This window comes from Mustela putorius, unplaced genomic scaffold (genome assembly GCF_011764305.1).
Source record: "Mustela putorius furo isolate JIRA1106 unplaced genomic scaffold, ASM1176430v1.1 tig00003845_pilon_pilon_pilon, whole genome shotgun sequence".
NCBI classification, from domain to species: Eukaryota; Metazoa; Chordata; class Mammalia; order Carnivora; family Mustelidae; genus Mustela; species Mustela putorius.
The window spans coordinates 18,770,130-18,782,554 of NW_025421998.1; the positions used below are offsets into that span (position 1 = coordinate 18,770,130).

Below are 12,425 nucleotides of genomic sequence, written 5' to 3' on the forward strand. Positions count from 1 at the left end.
GGAAATTCCAGTAAACGTGACCCAAAGAGCTGGTGTGTTGGCAGGCTGATCGAGGCGTGAAATGCACCAGGCTTTTTAACCTAGCAGCACACAGGTGGGCCCCAGGCAGGCCTCTCTCCCCTCCTGCCCGCAGCCCCAAAGCATTTCTGCTCTGGCTCCTCCTCCTCTCCCCTACAGGGGCGGATTTTGTACGTGCCCTCATCCTACAGAGCCTTCACAGCAGCCTGCTAACTGACCTCTCTCCTGCTTATTGCCTCTCTAATCTGGTCTTACTGTCTCCAGAGGGGTTTTTCCAAAACTCACATCTGATTGTTACTCTGCTTCTTAAATCACGTTAGAGGCCCCCTGGGCTCTAGTGAGTGACACTGGGCACATGGCCTGTCACACATCCAGCCCCGGCTGCCTTCCCCTGTTGTTCCTCTCTTTCTCACTTCTGACTCAGACCACCTGGCGACTTCCTACACATCCATGAAGACCCAGTTCAAGGGAAGTTTCCCTGTCCCCATTCCACCCTCGGCCCTGTGCATAGTTAACTGAGTCCTTACCTGGTTCCTGGCATGTCTCGGGTGCCTCTGTTATAGCTTCTGTCATATCTTATTATTGTTTCTTACGTCACTTTTTTTTTTTTTTTCCGGTGGGCTCATGGTTCCTTTAAGACAGGACCCATGGGGGCACCTGGGTGGCTTAGTGGGTTAAGCCTCTGTCTTCAGCTCAGGTCATGATCTCGGGGTCCTGGGATCGAGCCCCACATTGGGATCTATGCTAGGCAGGGAGCCTGCTTCCCCCTCTCTCTGCCTGCCTCTCTGCCTACTTGTGATCACTCTCTCTCTCTGTCAAATAAATAAATAAAACCTTTAAAAAAAAAAAAAAAAAAAAGACAGGACCCATGTCTCATACATACCCCTTTTCTCCCCACGCCCAGCACACCGTAGGTGCTCTACACATGTATTTTCCTATCAGTGTTCATGACCTATCCGAGTTTGAGGCAGACACTCGACTCACCAGCGTTCTCTGTCCTGCATGTGGGGCTGGACCTAAGGCTACCGGTCCTCATGGGCTACTGAAGCTCTTCCCTGTCTCCTGGGTACCCTGAGCTGCAGGAGAAGGGAAGGAAGACTCATCTCGCTGTGCCCCTTGCACAAACTAATGAACAGCTGCTGTCCAGACGGCCCAGATGGACTGTCCAATATAGGCCAAGTGGCCAAAACAGACTCATACGTGCTAATCAGGTACCATCTGGAACCCAGTCCAAATGGGGAAGCTGCCAGCAGTTAACACCCAAGTGCCCAACAGACTGAGAGTGAGGTCCAGTACAGTAGTGCTAGGCTGAGGCACGGAAATCCCCATCTTGGATCCGGAGCGCTCAGGCCAGGAAGAGATGCCAAACCCTCGGGCAACTGCCTTCCAGGTTCAAGTTTTGATACTCATTGTAGGTGCACAAAACCCACAAGCTTTTTTTTTTTTTTCCTTCCCCTGCATGCAGCAGCAACAGCTTCCTAAAATGTCTCTCAGCTGCACAACTGCCCATAACCCCGTGCCGTTTGGCCTTTCTAAAAGGCAACACCTCTGCACTCGAATCTAGAACACCCACAGCCAAGTGTGTCACATGTTGTTGGCTTGTTTGGTTGGTGGCTGGGCATGCCGCCTCCCTCGAGGGCTGGCTTCCCCAGAGTTGAGTGGGCAATTCTGAGAGTTCTTCGGCGACGCAGTCTGAACCGAAGGACACGTATCTGTGCAGCAGTCACCCTCCGTGGGGGAATGGATTCCTTTGCTTTTCTGCTGGAGCGAGGGAAGTGCTTGAGAGACTCTCGAGTGGACAGGAAGTGGAGGTGAGCCACTGCCAACCCTCCAGATGAGGCAGGTAGGTGGAAAAGGGCTCGCTCCTAGACCGGGCTGGCTCCGTTCCCAGGGCCCCAACACTTGGGGTCATTTCTGCATGGCCTGGGGCTCTCGCCCTGGTGCCAGACTGACAGTCAGGAGAAGGCAGTGAGCCGTTCAGGGGGAAGTGAAGGTTGCCCCTCAGAGCCCCTTTCCCTTCTCTCTGCAGGTTGCACGGTGGGGGGGGGGGGTTGCTGACCCAGGGGGGAACAGAGATCACTTTTCTTACCTGGCTTCCCAGCTCCAGCTCCTGGCAGGGATCTCACAATCCAACAAATCTCTGCACGGGGGTGCGGCGGGGGTGGGGGGGTGTGGTGCGGTGGCACCCCTTGTATCAAAAGGCTGAAATCCTGGGGGGTGTGGCCTGCGCCGCAGCTGTTTCCCTCCTGATTTCCAAGGATAATGTCAAGTGCCTCGAGTGTGTGAAATTCTGGCTGAAAGTGAATGATTGAAATGCTTTTTCCATTAAGCCGGCTCCCTTCTGCTATAGGTGTTTTCCTAACAACCCTTATGCAAATAGCTGTGAAAAGTAGGAAGTGGTAAAATGTCGAGAGTATCTTCGGCTCCTGGCTCCTGGCCGTGTTCTCAGCCGAAGCCTTCTGATTTTCCACCGCAAAAGAAAGAAAGAAAGAAGAAAGAAAAGCGGACAGACCACTAGCCCTTGGTGTGGCACCGGGCGACACAGCCAGGAGGCCTGTGCCGTTTTCTTGTCTGCAGCTTGGAGGGCAGGATTATGTTAGAACACTGAGCCATTATGGGTCTCTAGGATCACATATCGTGTGTTATTGTCTACGCAGCCAGTGTAAGTTATTGATTTGCAAATGGGCAGCATTCCTTTCCAACTCCCGTGAAGGAGGTTGGAGGGGGAGCTCTTTTCCAAGAGAGAAGACTTGATTCATTCTTTGCAAAAACATTTCCTGTGCAGCCCCGACTCCTGCTTTTAGGACCTGAGCCATAGAGAGCGAATGCACAGGGTGCATGGCGTTCATTCATGAAGGAGGCGAACACTTGGCAGGTGGCCCCAAAGGCCCCGCGCACCTGCGGAGGTTGCAAGCTTGGCATCAGGCTTGCCATGCGAGCAGAGAAGGGTGGCCAGTGACCTGCGCCCCGCGGCAAAGCCACCTTCCGCAGGGACCTAGTAAAGCAGATCCACGGGGAGCGCCTGCTTGCTTCTGTGGCTCCTTTGTCAGCTGTTCACCCTGTTGAGCTTTTACCTCACGCTGTGGAGATTCTGCACCCCTCTTCAGTTGGTGCCGGTGAGGAGGGGTGAGGCAGTATCATGGCTCCATGCACGCCTCCCATAACAGCCGGGTAGCATCTGATAGACCTTGTGGATTTCATTGCTTCCAAGATGCGAGGTGTTGACTCCTCCAGCGTTGAAATGCGTCTTTAAAATCAACGCTATTATCATAGTTGAACTAGTCTGTCAGTTCTTCTCTTGCTTAGCCGTCCGTAAGATGAGGGTGCATTCTTCTAAGACCTGAAGAAATAGGGAGAACCAGAAAACCAGTCCATTGGTCTGACCACTGCTTTAAGAGAACCTCAAATCAGAAAGATTCTTCAAGGATCTGCTCAAACTAAGTCCTGCCCTCACTGGCTCCCCATCCCAACAGTTTTGGGGCCCACACGCCACCTGGTCATGGTTGCCGTCTGTCCCTCGTAATTCACTTTTCCTTCACTTCATCTCCAGAAGCCTCACCCTGTGCCATGCACAGGCCACTTCATTGTCCTACCCCTTAAATGTCCTACCCTGGCATCCTGTTTCTCCCTTATTGCCCTCTCCTGGGCTTCTAACATGTTCATCTCATTCCTTTTGGTTTTTCTTCTTTCTTTCCTTTTTTTTTTTTTTTTTTTTTTTTTGAGGTACGTTGACATACATTATATTAGTTTCAGGTGTGCAACATAATTATACAGTGTTTGTCTATATTGTGAAATGATTGCCACAATAAATCTAGTTTTCAGCCACCACCACACACTTAGCAGGATTTTCTTATTTGAGAGTGAGAGTGAGTGTGAGAGGGGAGAAGGTCAGAGGGAGAAGCAGACTCCCCATGGAGCTGGGAGCCTGACGCGGGACTCGATCCCGGGACTCCAGGATCATGACCTGAGCCTAAGGCAGTCACCCAATCAACTGAGCCACCCAGGCACCCAGAATTTTCTTAACTTTTAAAATCTACTCTATTAGCAACTTTCAAATATGCAATATAGTATTATTAACTTTAGTTACCAAAGCTGTACATTATAGTCCTATTATTTATTTATTTCATAACTTGAAGAATATACCTTTTGGCTCTCTTCCTCCATTTTGCCCCACCTTCCCTCCCCTCCCCACGCCACCCCCCCCAATAGCTACCAATTTGTTCTCCATATCTATGGGCTTCGGTTTTTTGGCTCATGTCCTTGTTTTGTTTTTAGATGTCACATGTAAGTGAGATCACACAGTATTTATCTTTCTCTGTCTGACTTACTTCACTTAGCATAGTGCCCTCAAGATACATCCCTGTTATTGCAAATGACAAGAATGAGTTCTTGTTTATGACAGGGTAACACTCGTGTGCATGTGTGTGTGTGTATGTGTGTGTGTGTATGTGTGTACCACATTTTCTTCATCCATTCGTCCATCAATGGGCACTTAGTTATTTCCATATTTGGACATTGTAAATAATGACGTAGTAAACATGGGAAGTATACATCTTTTTTTTTTAAGATTTTATTTATTTATTTGACACACAGAGAGAGATCACTGCCTAGAGAGAGGAGGGGGAAGCAGGCTCCCTGCTGAGCAGAGAGCCCGATGTAGGGCTCGATCCCAGGACCCTGAAATCATGACCAGAGCTGAAGGCAGAGGCTTAACCCACTGAGCCACCCAGGTGCCCAGCATAGATCTTTTTGAACTAGTGTTTTTGTCTTCTTCAGATAATACCCATTAGTGGAATTACTGAATCATATGGTCATTCTGTTTTGAACTTTTTGAGGAACTGCCGTACTATGGCCACAGTGGCTGCACCAGTTTGCATTCCCCCAGCAGTGCACAAGGGTTCTCTTTTCTCCACATCCTCATCAACACTTACTGCTTGTCTTTTTGGTTTGAGCCATTCTGACAAGAGTGAGGTGGTATCTCTTGGTGGTTTGATTTGCATTTCCCTGAGAGTGAATGATGTTGAGCATCTTTTCGTCGGTCTGTTGGCTATCGTGTGTCTTCTTTGGAGAAATTCAGATCCTGTGGCCATTTTTAATTGGATTATTTGGAGGGTTTTGCTGTTGAGTTGTAGGATTCTTTATATATTTTGGATATTAACACCATACCAGATATATGATTTATTAATATTTTATGCCATTCAGTGGGTTGCCTTTTTGTTTTGTTAATGGTTTCCTTTGCTCTGCAGAAGCTCGTTAGTTTGATGTAGTCCCACTTGCTTATTTTTGCCTTTGCTTTTGGTGTCAAATGCAAAAAATCATCACCAGGACCGAAGTCAAGGAGCTTATGCCTATGTTTTCTTCTAGAAGTTTCATGGTTTCAAGTCTTATATTCAAGCCTCTCATCTATTTTGAATTAATTTTTGCATATGGTGTCAGATTGTGTCTGGTGTCATACTTTTGCATGTAGCTGTCCTGTTTCCCCAACACCATTTATTGAAAAGACTCTGCTTTCGCCATTGTATAGTTTTGGCTCCTTTGCTGTAAATTAATTGACCCTGTATGCATGGGTTTATTTCTGGGCTCTCTGTTTTGTTCCCTTGATCTGTGTGTCTGTTTTTATTCCGGTACCATACCGTTTTGATGACTCTAGCTTCACGGTATAGTTTGATCATCTCATTTTTTAGATCATTTTTGGTCCTTGGATCTCTTTGGTTGTTAGGGTGACCCTGCGGCTCTTGTGCACCTTGGGGCCTTATAGTCTCAAGCTGCAATAAGACGTTCAGCTAAATAGATATGGCCTCTTCCTCCCGACAGAAACATACATTGTTTACTGGCAGTCATTTGCCCCTGTTGTCACTGTCGTCTGTAAGCTAATGATCCAAGGGCTGTGCTGGAGTGATGGGGCCTGCCCAAATCCTGAACCGTCGGAAGCTCCTCATCTCCGTGGCTGTTCTGAGGCTCCAGAATGAGCATCTGTCTGCTGCCTCCAAGGTCTGTGCAGTTGAGACATTTCCCTTAGGTAGGAGAGAGTTCAGGTCTCCAGTGGTTTCCTTTCTGATCCTGCATCCTACTCTCCTCCTCCTCAAGCCCCCAGGTCTGGGGCACTGCTCCCCTTTCAATGTCCTCGGGGGATACAGGAGGACCTGCTCCTTCTTCCTTCACCCCCTCTCACCAGGGATAAGTCAGATCATTTCGCCTCAGAAGGCGCCTGTTCTCACACATTCACTGAAGACCCCTCACCCCTCACTTTCATCCCTCCACCTGTTACCTCAGCAAAATTCTGACTATTTCTTTCTCTGCTACTCTTCCCTCTTAAAAAAAAAAAGACATGAGAAATAAGGGTGCCACTAGCCAGACTTCCCTAGAAAGGTTTTGGGTTTTTTTTTTTCTTTTCTTTTTTAAAGAAAAGTGACAGCCTCTGTCACCAGTCCTGTGGAAGTCCCTTCAGGATCTCCACCGTCTGGGTTTTACGGTGCTCTATGACAGTCAGATCTATTTTGGTTTCATGAAAGGTCAGAGAAGCTCTTCCCAGCCAAAAGAGAAATTGCTTCCATTTTATAGGGAAATGTATTCCAAGTCCCAAACAAGAACTTACAAATGAACTTTGGGAGCAAAACCAGTTTGTAAGATGAAAACTAATTCTCCAGAGCCTTTTAAAGCTGAAATCCTTGTACACGAAAGTCTAAACTGAGATACTGAGATTCCAGATCCAAACAGTAATCTCAGATCATCGTCCCCACCAACCCTGTCCCCTTTTCCTCTAGGAAACAACTTTTTTTTTCTTTAACTATAAAATCAAATTGTAAAATTATTTTAAAAACAACCACCCATAGTCCAGAGAGGCATGGAGTAAAGAAGGTAAGCTCCTTTCACCTGCACAGACCTGAGGTGGCCGCCCTGCCTCCATTTTGCATTTTGCTTTCTGCTTCCCTTGGCGTTCATCCTAATCATCTTCCCACCAGAATTCATATAGCCTGACCTCATTGTGTTTAAAGGCCACAAGAATGTTCCATTGTTTGAGTGAACCATTTCTTTAGCGAGTCCCAGAGACCACCTTTCACCCCAGCAAGAGCTAGTTCCCAGTGGCCCAGTGAGTCTTGGGGAGACCTGGGCCCTTGCCTCCCATCTACAGGTCATGAAGGGGCAACCTGAAATTTCCCATAACGAAAAGTGCCTCTCCCTTTTTTCCTCCAAGATACGGCAGGATTGGTTCTGGTCATATGGTCTTTGCACATAACACAAGATACTTTTCTGAGCCCCTGTACCATGCATGGCCAGAGGCAGAGGAAAACAGTTCCTCTCCTTTAAGAAATCTGCAGACTCACAGATAATGAGAAAATACCCAGCAGTGGCCACTTTCAGGAAGGGAGTTGGCAGTATGTGTGTATCTGGATTCCCAAATGTGATGACATTTGACCCCAATGATTGGACTTCCAGGAGTGTAAACTGAGTAAATAAACATCCTTGGGCACACAGATTTATACACAGGATTTTCATTACCCTATTGTTGATAAAAGCAAAAAACCGTGGCTGGTGTGTCTAAAGACAGACCAGTTAAATAAGTTGTGGTACATCCATTCAGTGGCATAGTGTGCCACCACTTGAAACCGCATTTTCAAAGATAGTAATGACATGTGAGAATACAACAAAACATTCAATGAACCATGTGGGATACAAAATTATAGGCAGTATGCCCATAAATAATTTTTTCCAGTATTTTATTATAAAAATTTTCAAACGTACAGTATACTTGAAGGAATGTTGCAGTGAGTTAACTACCAGTAGTTCTACAGCTAACATCTTACTGTATTTACTTTATTTTATATATATATATATATAGGAATAATATGTGTCCATCCACCTGTGTTCCTTCTATCCCTCCAATAAGCCATCTTGGTTTTTTTTTATGCATTTCAAGTTGCAGACATCAGTAAATACTGAAAGAATCCCATAAATATTTCAGCATGTGAATCATTAATTAGTATTGAATATTTGTTTGTACTTTTTTTATTTGAAGAAACATTTATATACAGTGAATATACAAACCTTATACAATCTCTTAGTTTTAACAAATCTATTTGTATAAAATTCAAATCCCTATCGAGATGTGGAACTTTGCCACCTGCAACTAATGTGTCATTGTGTGTGAACTCTACTCAAATTAAAACTGTGTGGAGAGAGAGCATTACAAATTATGTTTATTATTTTTCTTATTAGGCACACACTCTTATTTATATATATGTTTATATCTAGGGTATGTGTCTATATGGATATATGATTTTCTTCACTATCTTATATTTGCCAGTGGTATACAATGAATACATCTGTTCATTCTTTTAGTCATCAGGGACTCATTGATCATGTGGTATGTGTTAGGCTGTGACCTAAATACAGGGGACTCTGGGGTTTTGGATTTTGGGGAGTTGTTTTTAAGATTTTTAAGTAATCTCTGCACCCAACATGGGGCTCGACTCATAACTTCAAGATCAAGAGTCTCATGCTCTATCAACTGAACCAGCCAAGTGTCCCTGGAGGATTCTGTGGTTAATAAAACTATAAAACTCCCTATCTTTATGGAACTTGTAGTCTACTAGGTGAAAGTCAGTAAACCAAAAATAATGCAGCAACGAAATAGGGAGTAAGCAATGGACTGTGACTGACACAGGAGGCCTCTCTCAGGAGATGGTATTTGACCAGAGAACCAAATGATGTGAGGAGAAAATCAACTGAGAGTCAGAGAGTCTGGGGTGGGAGGATTGGCAGGTGCAAAAGTCCTGGGGCAGGAAGGGAAGGCGGCTGCCATGGCTGGAGGAAACTGAGTAAGGCAGAATATGATAGGAGGTAGGGTCAGAGTGGGAGGCAGGAGCAAGCCACATGGGGCTTTGTAGGTTACACAGCGAGTTAGGATTTCATTCCAGTGTTGAGAGAAGTCATTAGAGTGTTTTAATCAGGGGAGTGACTTGATCTGATTTTTGTTTCTAAAAGCTCTGTCTGTTCTGTGGAGCACTGGCTCTAGTGGAGTAAACCATGAAGGAGGGAAGCCAGGAAGCGGGGCTTGCAGTGGGGGTGGCCGTGAATGTGACTGGCAGTGGGCACATCCAGGACAGCCTGTGGAGATGGAGCTGACCCTACTTCATGAGGGATTAAAGGTGGGGTGGGACTGGGGAGGGGGGGCAGGTATCAAGACGGATTCTTAGTTTCTAGGTCCAGGCAGCTGGGGTGAACGATCGTGGTATAACTGAGGCAGGTGAAGAGAAGTAGAGTCAGGAGTTCTGTTTTGGGCGTGTCAAGCACAATACCTTGCAGACCCTTCAGTGGAGAAGTCAAGCAGGCAGGGGCTGGGGGAGCATGCCTGTGCCCCAGCAGCGTTTTTATCAAAACGGGGGATTGGAGGTGCAGGTCCTGTGTGACGCCCTTGTGGGCAGTGGGGTGAACAGAGGAGAGAGAGGTCAGGTTGGAGGCCAGGCAGTGAGGAAAGAGAAGAAGCCAGAGGGTAGGGCCTCGGGGCGTTTATGGAAGAAACGACTGCCCCTGCCAAACACTCCTGCGGAGAGGGGGAGCGTGAGTGAGCAATAGTGAGGGCATGTGACACATCCAAGGTCATGAGCAACTTTGACAGGAGGGAGGAGCAGCAGGAGTGAATTTCTCCGTGGAGTGCACAGAGAGGGAGTGTGGTGGCTGCCATGTCCGCGGAGGGCCAGAGGGTGCATCTGTGGAAGTCCGTCGTTCATTCGCTGTCCACTCATTCACTCATCGGCAGACATTGTGGAATACCCCCAGGCCCAGACACAGCTCTCAGATTAGTGAATGCGACAGGCCCCTGCCCTGTGGAGAAGGGAGAAGACAGTAAGTAAGTAAATAAGACAACCCAGGTGGTGAGACAGAGAGTAACAGAGGTTTAAACTGCGCAGGTCCGCTTAGACAGTACAATAAAAAAAATACAGTACAGTCCTATAAATGTATTTCCTCTTCCTTAGGATTTTCTCTCTTTTTTTTTTTTTCAATTTTATTTATTTGAAAGCAAGAATGTGAGCACAGGCAAAGGGGAGCAGCAGGCAAAAGCAGAAGGAGAAGCAGGCTCCTTGAGGAGCAGGGAGCCCCAGCATGGGGCTTGATCACAGGACCATGGGATCACAACCTGAGCTGAAGGCACATGCTTAACCGACTGAGCCCCTCAGACACCCCACATACGATTTTCTTAATAATCTTTTCTTTTCTCTAACTCACACGATGGTAAGAATGCACTATCTAATACACACAAGTAAGTGTCAGTCAGCTGTTTACGTTATCAGTAAGGCTTCTGGTCAGTCAACAGTAGGCTCTTCCTAGTTAGGTTTGGGGGAGGCAGAAGTTACATGCGGGTTTTCTACTGCACGGTGTGCCCCCCACCCCTGCACTGCTTGAGAGTCTGCTGCACAGGAACCAGACAGGGCAGTGTGGCCCAGACCGCCACTCTAGGGAGACTGCTAGGGAGGACTAGAGTTCACCTTTGAGCTGAGACCCAAGTGATGAGAAGAGGGACAGGAAATGCAGAGTAGCCAGTGTGCTGAGTGGAGTGTGCTCCCCATTCTGAAGACCTTTGTCCAGGACCCGGTTTGGGGGGTGTGCCTAGGGCCAGGTGGAGGGGCGTGGGAGGCCCTGGAGGGGGAGCAGGTGGGGCCTGGGCAGAGAACCCCCGGCTTGGGAGGGATGGGCCCTGGCTGTGGGTTTCAGCACATGGGCCTGGAGCGGAGGGCAGTGGGATCAGAGATCTGCTGGAAGATGACTCTGGCATGTGCTGAAAATACTAGAAAGTTGGCCCTGGAGGCAGAGAGCCAGTTCAGAGATGGTTGTTGGGGGCGGAGAGGGGAGTGATACTCAATTTGTGTTGTCAGTTAAAACTCTTCTTTGGTTAACAAGTCTGTACACCAGCATTGCACACTTTTATTTTTCTCAAAATCATACATGTACACAATTTTCAAAGATCAAACCATACTGTAAGTCTTGTAAGAAAAACCATCAGTCCCCTCCTTTGCCTCCATTCCCACTCCCAGAAGCAGGTTCTCCAGAACACTTTTCATATTGTTTTGTGATCGTTACTTCTGTAATTTAAAATAACTGGCTTTGGGGCATCTGGGTAGCTCAGTCGGTTAAGCATCCAACTCTTGGTTTCCGCTCAGGTCATGATCTCAGGGTCCTGAGATGAAGGCCCCCCCCACCCTCTCACCCCCCACTGGGCTCCAAGCTCAGCAGGGAGTCTGCTTGAGTGAGATTCTCTCCCTTTGCCCTCCATCCTCCCTCTCCCCCTCCTGTGCCTGTTCATGTGTGCTCACTCTCTGTCTCTGTCTGTCTCTCTCTCTCTCTCAAACAAATAAAATCTTCAGGGACACCTGGGTGACTCAGTCAGTTAAACATCTGCCTCCAGCTCAGGTAATGATCCCAGGATCCTGGGATCGAGTCCCACATTGGTCTCCTTGCTTAGTGGGCAGCCTGCTTCTCCCTCTCCCTCTTCCTACTGTTCCCCCTGCTTGTTCTCTCTCTCTCTGACAAATAAAATCTTTCAAAATAAATAAATAAATAAAATCTTTAAAGAAACAAATTTTAAAAAAATTTAAAAACTGGCTTTTTTTTTTTTGCCATTTCTCAATTTTTTAGAAGTTTTAATTAGGGGCGCCTGAATGGTTCAGTTGGTTAAGGGACTACCTTTGGCTCGGGTCATGATCCCAGGGTCCTGGGATTGAGCCCCACCTCAGGCTCCCCTCCTCCGCGGGGAGCCTGCTTCTCCCTCTCCCTCCCCCTGCTTGTGCGCGCTCTCTCTCGCTCTCTCTCGCTCTCTCTGTGTCAAATGAATGAATGAAATATAAAAGAAAAAAAAAGTTTTAACATTATGTAGTAACGTCCTGCCCTGAGAAATGAAAGTTCACTTCCTTGATAGTCCCTCCACACACAGAATTTCTCTTCCATCCATCCCTCCAAGATAGTGGCATGGCAGTTTTTCACTAAGTAGGTACTGGGGGCTCGTAATCCTTATGCCCATGGAGGTATCACAGCTGAGGCTGCTAGTGTACTATGATGACATGTCCTCTCTTACCCAGCTCTGATCTCCGCCACCTTTTGCCGCGGCGATGCAGAGGGTGTGAGGGTATGAGGTTACGGGAACTTTCCAGCAAGCTCCCTATGGTTAGCTTCCCCAACCCCTCAACTCCTGGTCTTCCCATCCTTGGCCTCCCCTGGGTCCTTGGGGCTCAAATCAGCCTGGGCCCACCCCCAGCTGGGGTTTACAAAGTCCTTTGCTGTTTGTCCAACTGCTCCCCAGGAGCGTCCAAAATTTTGTTGACCTCCGAGACCGTCCCTCTTCTCCTGTCTTATTCCTGTTGTTCATGTAGTTCGTGCTTTCCAGACTTTAGATTTGCTGTCGTTGTCGTGGG

The 12,425-nt window shown here is 47.4% G+C and overlaps 1 protein-coding gene across 6 annotated transcripts in view; it reads left to right on the forward strand.

Annotated features, from left to right (window-relative positions):
- ATXN7L1 (ataxin 7 like 1) overlaps positions 1-12,425 on the forward strand; it is a 235,713-nt gene that overhangs the window by 31,190 nt on the left and 192,098 nt on the right. Inside the window, exon 1 of one of the 6 annotated variants that reach the window (XM_013060254.2) lies at positions 892-1,861. The exons of the other annotated variants lie outside the window; for them this stretch is intronic. The gene's annotated coding sequence lies outside the window, so the exon portion shown is untranslated. Of the gene's footprint in view, positions 1-891; positions 1,862-12,425 lie in introns of those variants that run through there. 6 annotated transcript variants of the gene reach the window in all.